Source organism: Dromaius novaehollandiae, chromosome 5, assembly GCF_036370855.1.
Source record: "Dromaius novaehollandiae isolate bDroNov1 chromosome 5, bDroNov1.hap1, whole genome shotgun sequence".
NCBI lineage: Eukaryota > Metazoa > Chordata > Aves > Casuariiformes > Dromaiidae > Dromaius > Dromaius novaehollandiae.
In genome coordinates, this window is record NC_088102.1 from 33,826,157 (window position 1) to 33,838,512 (window position 12,356).

Below are 12,356 nucleotides of genomic sequence, written 5' to 3' on the forward strand. Positions count from 1 at the left end.
CTTAAATAAAGCTAAGGAAAATAAGGCAATTATTTTACTTGTTGAAATTGTAATAGCAACAAGGACTTTTTACTTAAACTTTGAAAGTATCCTAGATTGCCGTCTCATCAAAATATCATTCTTCAAAGGAAATGAACTTTTGGTTCTGGTTTTACAAAACAAGAAGTATTTAAAATACAGATATTTGAACTGGAAGAAATAAGCTCAAAGGTCTGGTTAGTTTAAGCGTTTTTTGGAATTAAAGTTATGTAAGAAATGGCAGTTGGGTTGCTTCTCTATTACCCCTCCTTGTTCAGGGAGTACACCCAGAAAGTCAATAAACTCAGACTGATGTGGATCAGGGTGGGTGATGTTCCAAGCTTTCAGATCAAATACTTTGCTGATAATTCCATTTCTTCTATACCACAGTGCTGACAAAATAAAGAATATTTGTTGTGTAATAAAGATCCATAAATTGGGAAACTTGATAAATGATTTACTCTTCTATATCAGATTGTTATTATGTTCCTTTCTGTATACTCAGGTCATGGAATGAAATTTTGGGATTTGAATTATACTGAAGTACAATTTACAAGTGGCCCTCTAAGGAAAGGGATCCTCTGAAAAAATTGTCATCAAATGAGTCAGAAATCCAGTTGACATACCTAGGTTTTATCAAGGCTACAGATTTGCTCAGGACAGTCCTCAAAAATGACCCAAATAGTAAGCACAGGACAGGAGTTACAGCTAGACTGAGTTGGAGCAGAGAAGTGTTGAACACAATGCAGTACTGTGATGAAAAAACAATATTCCCTCTATGTCTGGATTATTATACTAGTGTTAAGATAAAGGATATTAGTGCTGATTTAATATAGAGACAACTTTTTTCTTCTGTTCTTAAATTGCATAATAAATGGCATTGTTGTACTAACTTTGAAGAGAGAAACTGTTCCTAGTAGGCAGTAGAAAGAACTATGACTACCTTGATAAAGGAGTTACATATATATTTTCCCCCTTTGAGGTGAGGGTGAAGGTTCCTCTCACAGAGGAAGAGTTCTGAAATCTTCTGTTAATGTGTGCTACAGTGAGACTGCTGGGAAATGGTTCTCTAGAAATGTTATCTCAAGGTAACCAAATGCTTCACTGCAAGCAGTTTTTTAATCTGTTGATCCACAAGTCAGTAGACATCAATCCCACTCAGTCATTCAAGCTTATGATTGTCTAAGTTTTAAAAGGGGAACATTGATGTCATACTGAAGCTTGTATAATGCCTTTGGTGGCTGCTTAATGCAGATTATTTCTATGAACTAGTTTAAATTCTGGATTTCATTAGTAGGCCAGATACTTTAAATCATCTTCTGAAAACAAAAATGATCCTTCTCCCTGCATTGTTTTCCAGATCCTAATTTCACATTAACTAAAGAATGTCCATTTGGCTACCGTTTTTCCACCAGTAGCTACAGGAATATTCCCAGATATTTCTAATCTGCCAAAATGGTTTCATGAAGATGCTCAAAGAGAGGCCACTTTGAAATAAAGCAGAACAAGGAAGGGAGCCTCCCCCTAGGGTATCATCCCTACACTCAAGTCAGAACAGCTTACAGATCTGGCTTCTTCCCTTGGAAACCAAATTATTTTTTTTTTCTTGGTTTAACAGATGTAAGTATATTGGAGACAAACCAATTGCCCCTTCCATCATCATGTGTAGATATGCTATCTCAGATAAAAAAAAAAAAAAAAAAGGGGGAAGAGGGGAAACTGATGTGGGACAATAGAAAGATGCTCATTACAAAGATGAACTTCCACATCTAGTGTTTTATTTCATTATGTTTTCAAACTGCATCTATCTACTTCAAGCAGAAGTATCACAAATTACTTTAAGACTGACCTATCAATTTTTTTTATCGTGCCTTTTTTGTATTTTTGGAGCACTTTGTTTCTATTATTAAACTGTCTGTTAGACTAAAATATTACTGATTATCAGTGAATTTCATGTCTTCTGCTTGTTTGCCTTAAAGGCAAAGTTGACCCTCTACTCATACATGAGCTATTTGTTTTGCGTGACTGCTAGAGATTAGTAGTTGATACCTTCCTTTTTCATAAAATTTCAGGATGCTTCTTAATGAATTTCCTTTGCAGTTCTTCAGGGTGACTAATTCACATGTCATAAGAAGCTGGTTGGAAGCTATGTAGAGTATGGCTGTTTCTCTTACTTTTGGCAGTGCTTTGTTTCATCAGTGTGTTTCATCGTTACAGGTTCAGACTGAACAGAATTTCTGATTTTTGGAAATAAAGAGGAATTGGTAATTATTTGTCTCAACCTTGCTTGCTACAGGGCAAAAGCTTTGTAACTGAAGGAATGCACATAATTTGTAATTGAAGAAAATAATAGCCATAAGGAATACATTGCTGAGTGGGAATCTTACATTTTTCAGTTGATTTCTGCTGTTATTGAAGAGGGACCAAGTTCATGTAATGCTTCAGTTAACCTCTCCTCATGGATATGTTCTAACTATGTCTTCAGTCTTTCTTCTTTTAGATGCTTGATGCCTGTGGATTTGTCATTATATGTGAATGACAAGTATAAATGTTGTAGTTTTCAAATACACTTTGAAATAGACACTTAAGAATTTTGTCCAGTTTCTTGTAGATTTCATTAATCCTTTTGTCCTGTTTTTAACTGTTTTTGTAGCATGTCTGTAGCAGCTGGGAGTCTGACTTGTAACACCTGTCAGCATCACCATCTGCAGTTAGTGACAGCATACAGTCTACCTACTTCTTGCTGCAAAAGTGCTGAGCTATTCTACCTTATGTGCATGTGACCTATGAGTCTCTTGGATTCCTTTATCCTCAGCATAAGCACTGCAATTACCTCATGCTTAAGTGTTGCAAGTATGTGCTCTAACCCGCTGTGTAATGCAGAATGCTGATATAACAGGGGAATACTGGGTGAAGGAATGTAAATACGTGTGATGTAAACAGGACACATCTGTGAGATATGAACTGTGTATTCGGTAACTAGTATAGATGGTGGTCTTTCGGATTGACATGTATGTCATTTTGATCTGTAAAATGATAGTTGACATGATAATCAAGTACGAAAGCTCTCTAAAATCTCTAGATCTCTTTTTTTTTTTTTTGTTCTAAATGTGGAGGAATTAGTGCTGTTGAAACTAATTTTATATTGGCACAAAGACAATAGTTTCTGGTTTTAAAATGCTGGATAATATCTGTACCCTTAGCATAGGTAGGCAGCTTGGTGCTGTTTGTGTGTTTGAACTGCTATGTGGAAGCAGTTGGGGCTTGAGAGTGGTATAAAAGACAGCGGTAGGTAAGTGGAGATAAAAGGATCCTAAAACAGACTGAGGAATAGCTTGTTCCCTTTTTATCTCTCATAGGCATGAAGTGATGGGTTTCTTTTCAGTTAGAGATATTTAGGAATGATATTTCCTATTTTCATCTGCTGGGGAAGAATACCCCTGGAAGGGGGTTACCTTTGTGTGGCATTTTGGAGATGAAAAACATTTTAGACAAGTATCTGTTGCAAAGATGTGCTGGAGAGCAGTCCCCACAAGGGACTGGATCTTTTGAAATCCTTCCCAGCCCTGTTTTCTCTGTTTCAGTATGAGCTGTGCTTTTTTCCCAGCCAGTCTGAAAACTCTTCCCACCCTCTAGTCCTACGCCCAGAAATAAGTTCATCAGTAGTTTTTGGTGGTTGCTTCCTATTAGAAAGTCTCAACTGGTAGCTTGTGTGCCAATGGTGAGGAATAGCTGCTAGTGTATATTAAAAAAAAATAATGATAAAACACGAGTCTCAACAGTCCATCTCATTATGCAACAAAGAAGGCTGAGGAGAGTAAATTTGTTCTGTTGGCAAGTGAATATAACATCACTTGTCTGTGATGAGCAGTTTTGCTATTGATTTCATACATGCACTGACTGAGAGTGGAGAAGACCAGGGGGAACTAATGAAATCTCTGAAATTCACCATGGATTATCATGAAACATGACCTCAAAATTTCTCATGACTGTTGGGGAAGATGTTGCACTCTCATTGTTTAGTAAAATACTCCTATAACCAGCATTTTGGAGAGAGAGAGAATTAGTATCTCTTAAAAAGCATTCTTAAACTATTAAAGCTAATGGCGTTAGAGCTGGAACTGTTACTGTACAATTTGTAGCCTGTGTCTTTTGTACAGTTTCACTAATTAGTGATCTCTGAAACAGTTCTTTTTCTGAGCAACAGCTGAATGAATTGCTTGAAAACCTGGTAAAATATTAATTTTACTGTATCACATGTAAAATAACAATGCTACCTACTTGAACTCCTTCTTCCTGTTCAGACATGCTTGTAGTTGCAAGGAATTTTCTTTTTTAATTTCTTCAAGTTCATGGGCTAGAGTTTCCCTGACATTCAGAAGGTTGCCAGTTGCTAACCTGTGTTGAACTAGGGAAACCTTAAAGCAGGACAGTTTGTTGTGTAATCCACCTTTCTGGCCTGCTCAGTTTCTTTCCCTAGTGTGGGGTTATGCCCAGAGGATGCTGATTGATACTGATCAGGATCATGGCAATCTGACCAGTTCCTTCTAATATGTTTAAACGTTGCATAGTAAGGAATTTTCACTGACACTGGTATGATGCGTCAGACTGTAATTGTTGTGCTGTTGTTAGAGCGGTTATCCATCTCATGATCTTGACTTAGAGTGGAAGAACTGACAAGGCTTACTTTGCCTCTTCTCTAATTTGATTTTTTTATTCTTGCCAGTCTTACTGCACCAGTTTCTCTAACGTGTTTACGTTAGACTAGGATTGCTCATATCACTCTTTTCCTACTAAATCTCAGAATTTGTCAGAAAAGCTAGGAATGTTCTTGTGATGTCAGTGGGTGTTTTGAAGAATACCATTTGGTTTTGTTTTATGTATTGAGGCGTATGTATAGGAGACATCGTGAATAGGAGAAATGATGTGGCCCTCCTAGGTCAAAGTCAAATCATGCTGCCTGTGTTCTGCAGAAGGTTAGCCACCCTTCCTCTGACGATCGCTACCTGCAGTTCTGAAGTCCTTATTTTCTTTGATAAACATGAATAGGCACAATGTTTTTGATCCACAGGTGTAGCTCTCAGATGTGTACCATCTCCCTTCCCTTTGCCAAGTTCCTCTGCTAGGTAAGCTATTACGTAGTTATATTTTATGTTTGAAAATAGTTCAAGCTGGCTACTGCTGAATAGGAGAGACTACAGTGTGCAGGCTACAGTTAGGCATTTCTAACAGTGTGTGTGTGCAGAGAGTATGTTTTTTTCATCGTGCTTCCCTTACTGGTTGGCTGTTAGGTAGTGGTAGCTTCCACAGTAGTGTTTTGACCTGCATGTTTCGACCTGTGGTACTTTAAAACCTTCTGAAAGCAGGTAAAAACCAATTTTGTTTGCTTGATACTTCTTTGTTTTTCCGTGTGTCGCAATGAGACTTGGAGTAAATGCGTGGCAACAAAAGGGTTGAATAAGCGTAGACTTTGGATCTTGCTTGGTTTACTGAAGCTGTTGTTGATGTACACCGTCTTTGTGCTAGTAGTTACTGGTGCTTTTGAGTGAACCCTGTTGTTTCTCCTGTTGGTAAAACCTGTCAGAGCTGGGGGCTCCCCAGGGCTGGTGTCGGGGGGCTGCAGGGGGCTGGGCCAGGCCCGGCTGCCAGGGCCCATCCCCCTGCCTCGAGGCAGCCGGGCAGGCCAGGGGCAGCCCCAGCGCCGGGCACCCCTCTGGGGCAGGGGCTGGGGGCCCGTGGCCGGGCAGGGGCCGGGCTGTGGTGGGGCTGGAGCCGGCACCGCTGCGGTGCCGTGGGGCAGCATCCAGCAGCCCCCAGGTGGGCTGCGATGGGCTACTTTCAACATAGATTTGGGGTTTTTTGGTTAGACTGAGTGTTATCTAAATAACAGGTTGTCATCACTTGTGTGCAGATATCTCCTTGCACAATAATAGTCTACATCTAAACCTTGTCTGAGAAGAAAGGATTAGTTTCAAAATTCCCTTCTCCATCTATATTGTCTTTCCCCTTTACGCTTTCCCCCCTTATGCTATCCCCCATTTCTGCTGAACGGGAAGTAGAGTCTATTTGTATGCAAAGAGCTGCATTCATCTAATCGATGTGCCAAAGATCATTTACTTAACAACAAAAAGTCTGAGGATTTCTCCTCAACAATTTAACTTTGTGTGGCATAGTAAGACTTGTTTTCTGTTGATGGCAGCATATAAATAAATGAAGTTGATGGTGCTATGTGTTTATCTTATTATGGGAACTGTGCAAAGAAAATGCTTTTGTGAGAGTGTATTCTCTGATGAGCAGTTTATGCCATATGGGAGAAACTTGCTTGCTGATACACTTTATTTAAGATCGCGGGTGGATCTTAAAAAAGTGGCAGAATTCTAACATTGCTTTTCAGAAAACTAGATCCATTTTTCTAAAACTAGATTCCTTTTGAGCTTATTGGAAAGAATGCAAGAAAAAGTGCAGTGGGAACGTGACAGGATTACTTCTCTAAACCAAGCAGTTCTCTTGCTATCAGGCAGTGATCACCTGTTGGAAATGCTGATATATTGAATTTGGCCTCGAGTCCCATAATTGGATTCTAGTCATTATGTTCTCTACTTTGCATGTTTGTCAGAAACCTGACAATGCACAGTTACTAGACCTGTACTTAACAGCTGCATGTTTTTATTTAACAGCATGCTTTGCTGCAAACATAGAAAATCGAGGATGGAAGTGAAGTCATGATTTTGTTTTTTATGTATCAAGATAAGCACGCATTTTACTGAGGAACTGGTTACCTACATCATACAGCGCACTTAAAAATCAAAGTAATTTTAAATTTAAGAACTTAAGAATTCTTAAATTTAAGTCACTGGCCCAGCATTCATCTCTTTTGCAGGGTTATTAAAGTCTTCGTTTGGGCTACTTTCGTAGCACAGGTATGTAAATGCATGCATTTATTGGTTAATTGCCAGAGAGTTTTTTAGATAGTTATCATCTGCGCTTTGTGGATGCATGTCTCTTCTTGTATTTGGTATGAAAGCTGTCAGAGAGATCTTTCTTTTGCAGTTTTGAGTATCGTGTTAGGCAGTGAACAGACCTGAGACCCCGTTAAATGCTCTTGAAGCATAATATATTGAGCATAAATAAATAAGATAGTCTGAAGCTAGAAGTTTCTAAAGGGGTTAGGAGTTGGTCTCCAGTGCCCTGGATGTCATTAAGACATGAGTACTGAGCTTCCATTAATGTTTTGAGGTGCCAGGTTTTCTTCATTGAGATGCAGATTAGAAGCACCTTAGATGAGTAATGTTACAAAAGGAACAGGATAGAAAGGAGGAAGTATTATGTTAGAAAACAATGAGCTGTGTACAATGGAGGATACAGTGGTGACTGATGGGGTGGAGAGAGCACAAGTGTGTGTGTAAATCTATCTTTGTTGAACTGGTTGATGTTGTGCACTGACTTGTGCATTGTAGGATTAGACAAAAAACTGACTTTCTTTACAGAGGAAAGAGGCAAACATGGAAGGGCTACTCCTCCTAAGTTAGTGAAGCTCCACTTAGTTTATTCTAGTGTGTAATAATCTTTTATTAAAAACTGTTTCTTATTAACTAACAAGCTTTTCTAAATAAAAACACCCTACTGTCTGAGGGTTGGTGTAAAACTAAGCAATGCTGTTCAGAGCACTTATGGATAATGAAAATGAAAAGGATAACTCTTTAAGAAATTATGCTTGGACATTAATTTTTATTCCATAAGTAACAAATAATACCACTTTTTATTTTCTGCGTAAGACCTAGAGAAGTAAGTTAAAGGTTTCTTGCTTTAAAGGAGGAATGAAACATTTTTACAGATAGTAACAGGGAAATGAGTATTTTATTGGCAAGACAAGTGTGTGTTTCTCCCCTTCCCCCCTACCCCCCTGATTAATTGTCTGCAACATCTACTGCCATTTCAGTTTTGAGATATTGCTGTTTAGATGGGGTAAGGCAGACTTTTGCCTTGCTTTCTCTTCTGTATACAAAGTGAAGCCTGATATTTTGTACCCTGAATTAATTGCTTCAGTATGTCTCCTTAACCAAAACAGCTGTCTCCCCAGCAACTTTTTGCTGGGATCAGGATGAGTCACAGTTTTGGGAACTGTGCTGGTCTCAGTGCGGTGAGAAGAAGAGAAGACTTCAGGTTTTTCGCTGTGCTTCCCCGAAAGAAAAATTATGTTGTGAAGTCAGTAAAACTTGCTTTCTTTTTACACTTGAACGTGGCATTCTACTTTTAAGCCTTTGCAATAATACGAATTCTCTTACAGGAGAGTGGTTTCCTTTACTTCCCCATTAAAAGGACAAAGGGAGTTGGACAAAATCTCGTACTAGTAAAAGTGAATGCAGTAAGAAGGAATGGATAATATGACAAAAGAGCTGTGAGGAACAGTGTATCATTAATGGTTCAGTTTTGACGTAACTTTTAAATATGGGTAAATACAGCACTGAAGGTGGGGGGGGAAGCAATTGAAACTTTTCTGTGCTACTTTTTATCAAAGAAAACCAGGTTTTAAACAAAAGTTGTTTGAAAAGCAGTCTTATAGCACTTGTAATATGAAAATAATTGCTGAAGATTAAGCTATTCTCTTCCTCTCTTTTTCCAAGGTTTTATTTGTGAAGTCTTAGATTATTAATTTGAGTTATGATTTATTTATATGAGGGACTTTAACAATATGATCATCTTTACAGCAGTTACTCTGTGTGAATATTATACCCTGGAATACCAATGAGGACTTAATTGCTGTAGTTTGATGTATTTGACCAGTTACCTTGGGATAAAATCTTTTAAAAGATGTCCAGCTGTTCATGTGGAGAGGCATGTCAGCACAGCTACAGTAGTTTAAAGACTTCGTTAGTGTCCTCTGACAGAAAAAGCCACAATTACTTGCAGCTTGTTATTTTTTTAAAAAAGTAGTGTCTCTTTAAATATTTTGGTCCCTTCTTCATATCTCTTGTAGGAGATGAAGTGGGATTTGAAAAACTGGCTAATGAGGATATTATATAACTATATTCTCCAGATTTGGGGCTGTAGTTCATAAGGAGAGAACAGCAACTTTTTTGTTGTCAGAGGTGTGAACAGTTGAATTGACACAGTCACCTTGCACTTGAGCTTTCTTTTTAGACATGTTAGATATAATCTCTCAATTTATATAGGAACTGATTCAGTTGTAGTCCCTTAAAGCCCCTTAAAAGATTCTAAGTTTTTATGAGTGACCAGCTGCTGGATACCATGTGCTTCCTAAGTTCTTCTGTTATCAAGGTGTCCGTGTCCCTATTTCTGGGCCTCTTACATGTATTCCCATATTCGGACTCCTTATCTGGCAATTTCATTAAGCACTCCATTAAGAACCCATACTCCAGGTGTCAGGAATAGGCCCTCCCATGGTCTGTCTTCCACCCTGGTGTCTGATTTCCTGTGGGAGGTCTAACTTCCAAGTTCTCTTTTATTTACATTAATATGTTTTAGAGACAGATGCACACAAATTGAGGAAGCAGGTTTATCAAAAGACTTAAAAAGTAAGACCATTAGGACACAAGAAACTGTCATTTGCTTCCCAAGTCTTTCAGAGTTATTCCCTTGCCTAGCCAGCCCCTGGCACAGCTGCAGTTCAGGGTGGTAAACCCAAGCCCAGATTTCACCATGCCCTCACCACGCTCCAGAATATAGCTTTTGTGGAGTACCTTCAGTGCCTCTGAGTGGGGAATCCAACTCCACTAGTATCCAGGTTTCAGCAGTAAAAGAAACAAACAAGTCAGCTCCTGAAGCAATGGTTTGGTTTTATTTAGATATTGCATGTTCAAAAAATAATTCTTAGGCTCAAAAGGTCAAGGTTCAGCATTTTAGATTCAGCTCAGTCTTGCAGAAGGAGTACCTCTTCTCCAGATATCCTTTCATACCTGTGTTACAGCTCTTTCTCTGATTCTTCCAGTAGCGCTCTCTTCTGCCGCTGAGCCCAGAGGGGCCATGGTCAGTGCCTTCTTCCTCCAGCAACACCCTTCCTCATCCATTCCCAGAGATGAATGAAGTATGTGTCCATCCTGGCTGGGCTGGTATCTGATGTGACTTCAGTCTGTCATAGTTAAGAAAAGTACCTGTCTCCTAGATAGAGACTCCGCAGTATGACCTTTCTGCCTTTGCAGAAAGTCTGAGTCTGAACTTTGCCTAAGTCCTTAGGAAGAGCCTTCTTTTTTTCCTAGTTCTGAGCATGAAAGACTGCACTCGGATTGCAGAATTATACCTCTTCAGATTAATTTAGCCTGTGGGTCAGGTGGAAGAATTAAAAATTACTTTCATAGTCTTGTGCTTTGATGCAGGGAAATGGGGACATTTCTTCTCCTTTCTCCTGTCCAAAAGAGTCATTTTTGTGCAGGGCCCATTCAGAGTCAGTGGTCTTGAAACAATTGCTTTTCCACCAGGAAGAGCCATTCAGTGAGGATGGCCTTTAATGAGGTTCTCCACTTTGCAGCCACCGTTACCTGGAAATGACAAACTACTGTTTACCAAACAAAACAGCGTCAGTAACTGTACACAGACTGCCTCAGTGAAGTGTCACCAGCATTAGCTGTTTGATCCCTCACTTGCAGAATACCCTCTCTGAGGATAACTGCTGATTCTAGGAATTGCAGCATATTGTGCATGAGTCTAACAGAAGTGGAAGAATTCCCAAAGTGTTTTATAGAAGGTCCTCGGGTTTCAAAATGCAGTTAAGAAGTGCAGACCACAATACGCTATGCCCTGCAGATATGGTCAAGCATGTGCATGGGTTTCAGGAAGCAAATCTAACCTTTTTCCTCTCCTTTGGTAAGTTCCAGCTCCAGCTTTCTTAACAGATTGATACACCATCCTTTTTTCACTGTTGGGGCTGAATCATTCTGTTGACAACAGCATGCTCTTGATAAAACAGACAAATATTAGCATATAAGGAACACTTTGATTCTTGGAAAAAGTAGGATGTCACTGTTAAAGGGACAGGGCAGGCAGTGTGGAATACAGAACATCTATCCTGTATTTTCCCCTTTTTCTTGTTGGATGAATTTATAGCAGCATCTTATGTTTTGTCAGTGGAAGCTATTTCTAGGCATGGGAAGGACAAGAAGGTGAATGGGAAAAGCCAGTGTGGATTCACTGGGGCAAATTATGCTTGACCAACCTGATTAACTTGCACAACATTACAGCTTGCTCACTGGATGAATGGAGAGCTGTGGAGCCTGAACAAAATGAGGGTTTATATAAACCTAGTGCAATTTATTCTGTTTTGGTGTTGTCATAGCACTCTGAGAATTTCTAATAAAAATATCAAGAGTTAGTATCAAGAAGGGGGGGAGGAAGGGGTTTCTGACCTTTTCCGTAGCGCATAGTCAGTTCGTTTCTTCTGGTGAAGTGTGGGTTCTTTCCTCTCTCCTGCTCCCTTTTATTTTAGGAGATGGTGATGTTGTCTAAGTTGAAGAACCTTTTCACCTGGAGTGTGGGGAAAAATACTTTTTTACTCTCTTGTGGCAAAACATTTCATAACTGACGTACCTGCCAAGAGCTTCTGAATGGAGGCCCTCTTGCACTTGAGGTTATTATATTCATTTGATTTTTTTTTAATGATTTTTCTAATGAATGTTCACTATGTCTCCTTTTTTCCCCTTCTTCATTGGAAGCTGGGATTGTTTCCTTCAGTCAGCTTCTTTACTGTACCAGTAGTGTTTTGACAAACGTGCAATTGTTTCATCCCTATCTCTTCTGTGTAACTCTGTGCAAGATAACTACTACTTACTATCTAGATTACAAGCCTGTTAAAGGCAGTGGAGGGGGCTTTTTTGTTTTATGGACTTACTGTTGCCATAGTGCTGTTTTTAATGTGAATGAACCAGACACAGAAATGAAGCCTTAATGTCATTTTCTTGAAGTTACTCTCTTGAGAATGTGGTTTGTCTTGATTGTAGAAGGATTTATATAAAACTTGCAGTATGTGTTATAAATTACCTTAAACATGCAGCATATCCTTAGATGATGGAAATTGGTAAATGTATTGTGAACTTAACGCAGTTCCGTAAGTTCTTCAGCTTGCTTGTTAAATCTCATTTAGACACTACCAAGTGAGCCTGTGGGACAGAAATTGTCATAGTGGTTTAGTCTTAGGACTGAAGAGCATCAGGTTCTGGAGCCATGTTTATTCACATACTGACCATGTGAAATCAGAAGTAAAGTCAAAGCTAAATATATAAATGGAGTGTGATTTGGATCAGTCATGTTATTAAACTTTTAATGTAGCTGCTTTTGTAGGTGGGTGCTTTTGGGGAGTTAGGAGTCTGGAGGTAATGCTACCAATA

The 12,356-nt window shown here is 39.1% G+C and overlaps 1 protein-coding gene across 3 annotated transcripts in view; it reads left to right on the plus strand.

Moving 5' to 3' along the window:
- The window catches only part of STXBP6 (syntaxin binding protein 6), a 125,821-nt gene that overhangs the window by 18,198 nt on the left and 95,267 nt on the right, over positions 1–12,356 (plus strand). Inside the window, exon 1 of one of the 3 annotated variants that reach the window (XM_064512406.1) lies at positions 8,141–8,223. The exons of the other annotated variants lie outside the window; for them this stretch is intronic. The gene's annotated coding sequence lies outside the window, so the exon portion shown is untranslated. Of the gene's footprint in view, positions 1–8,140; positions 8,224–12,356 lie in introns of those variants that run through there. 3 annotated transcript variants of the gene reach the window in all.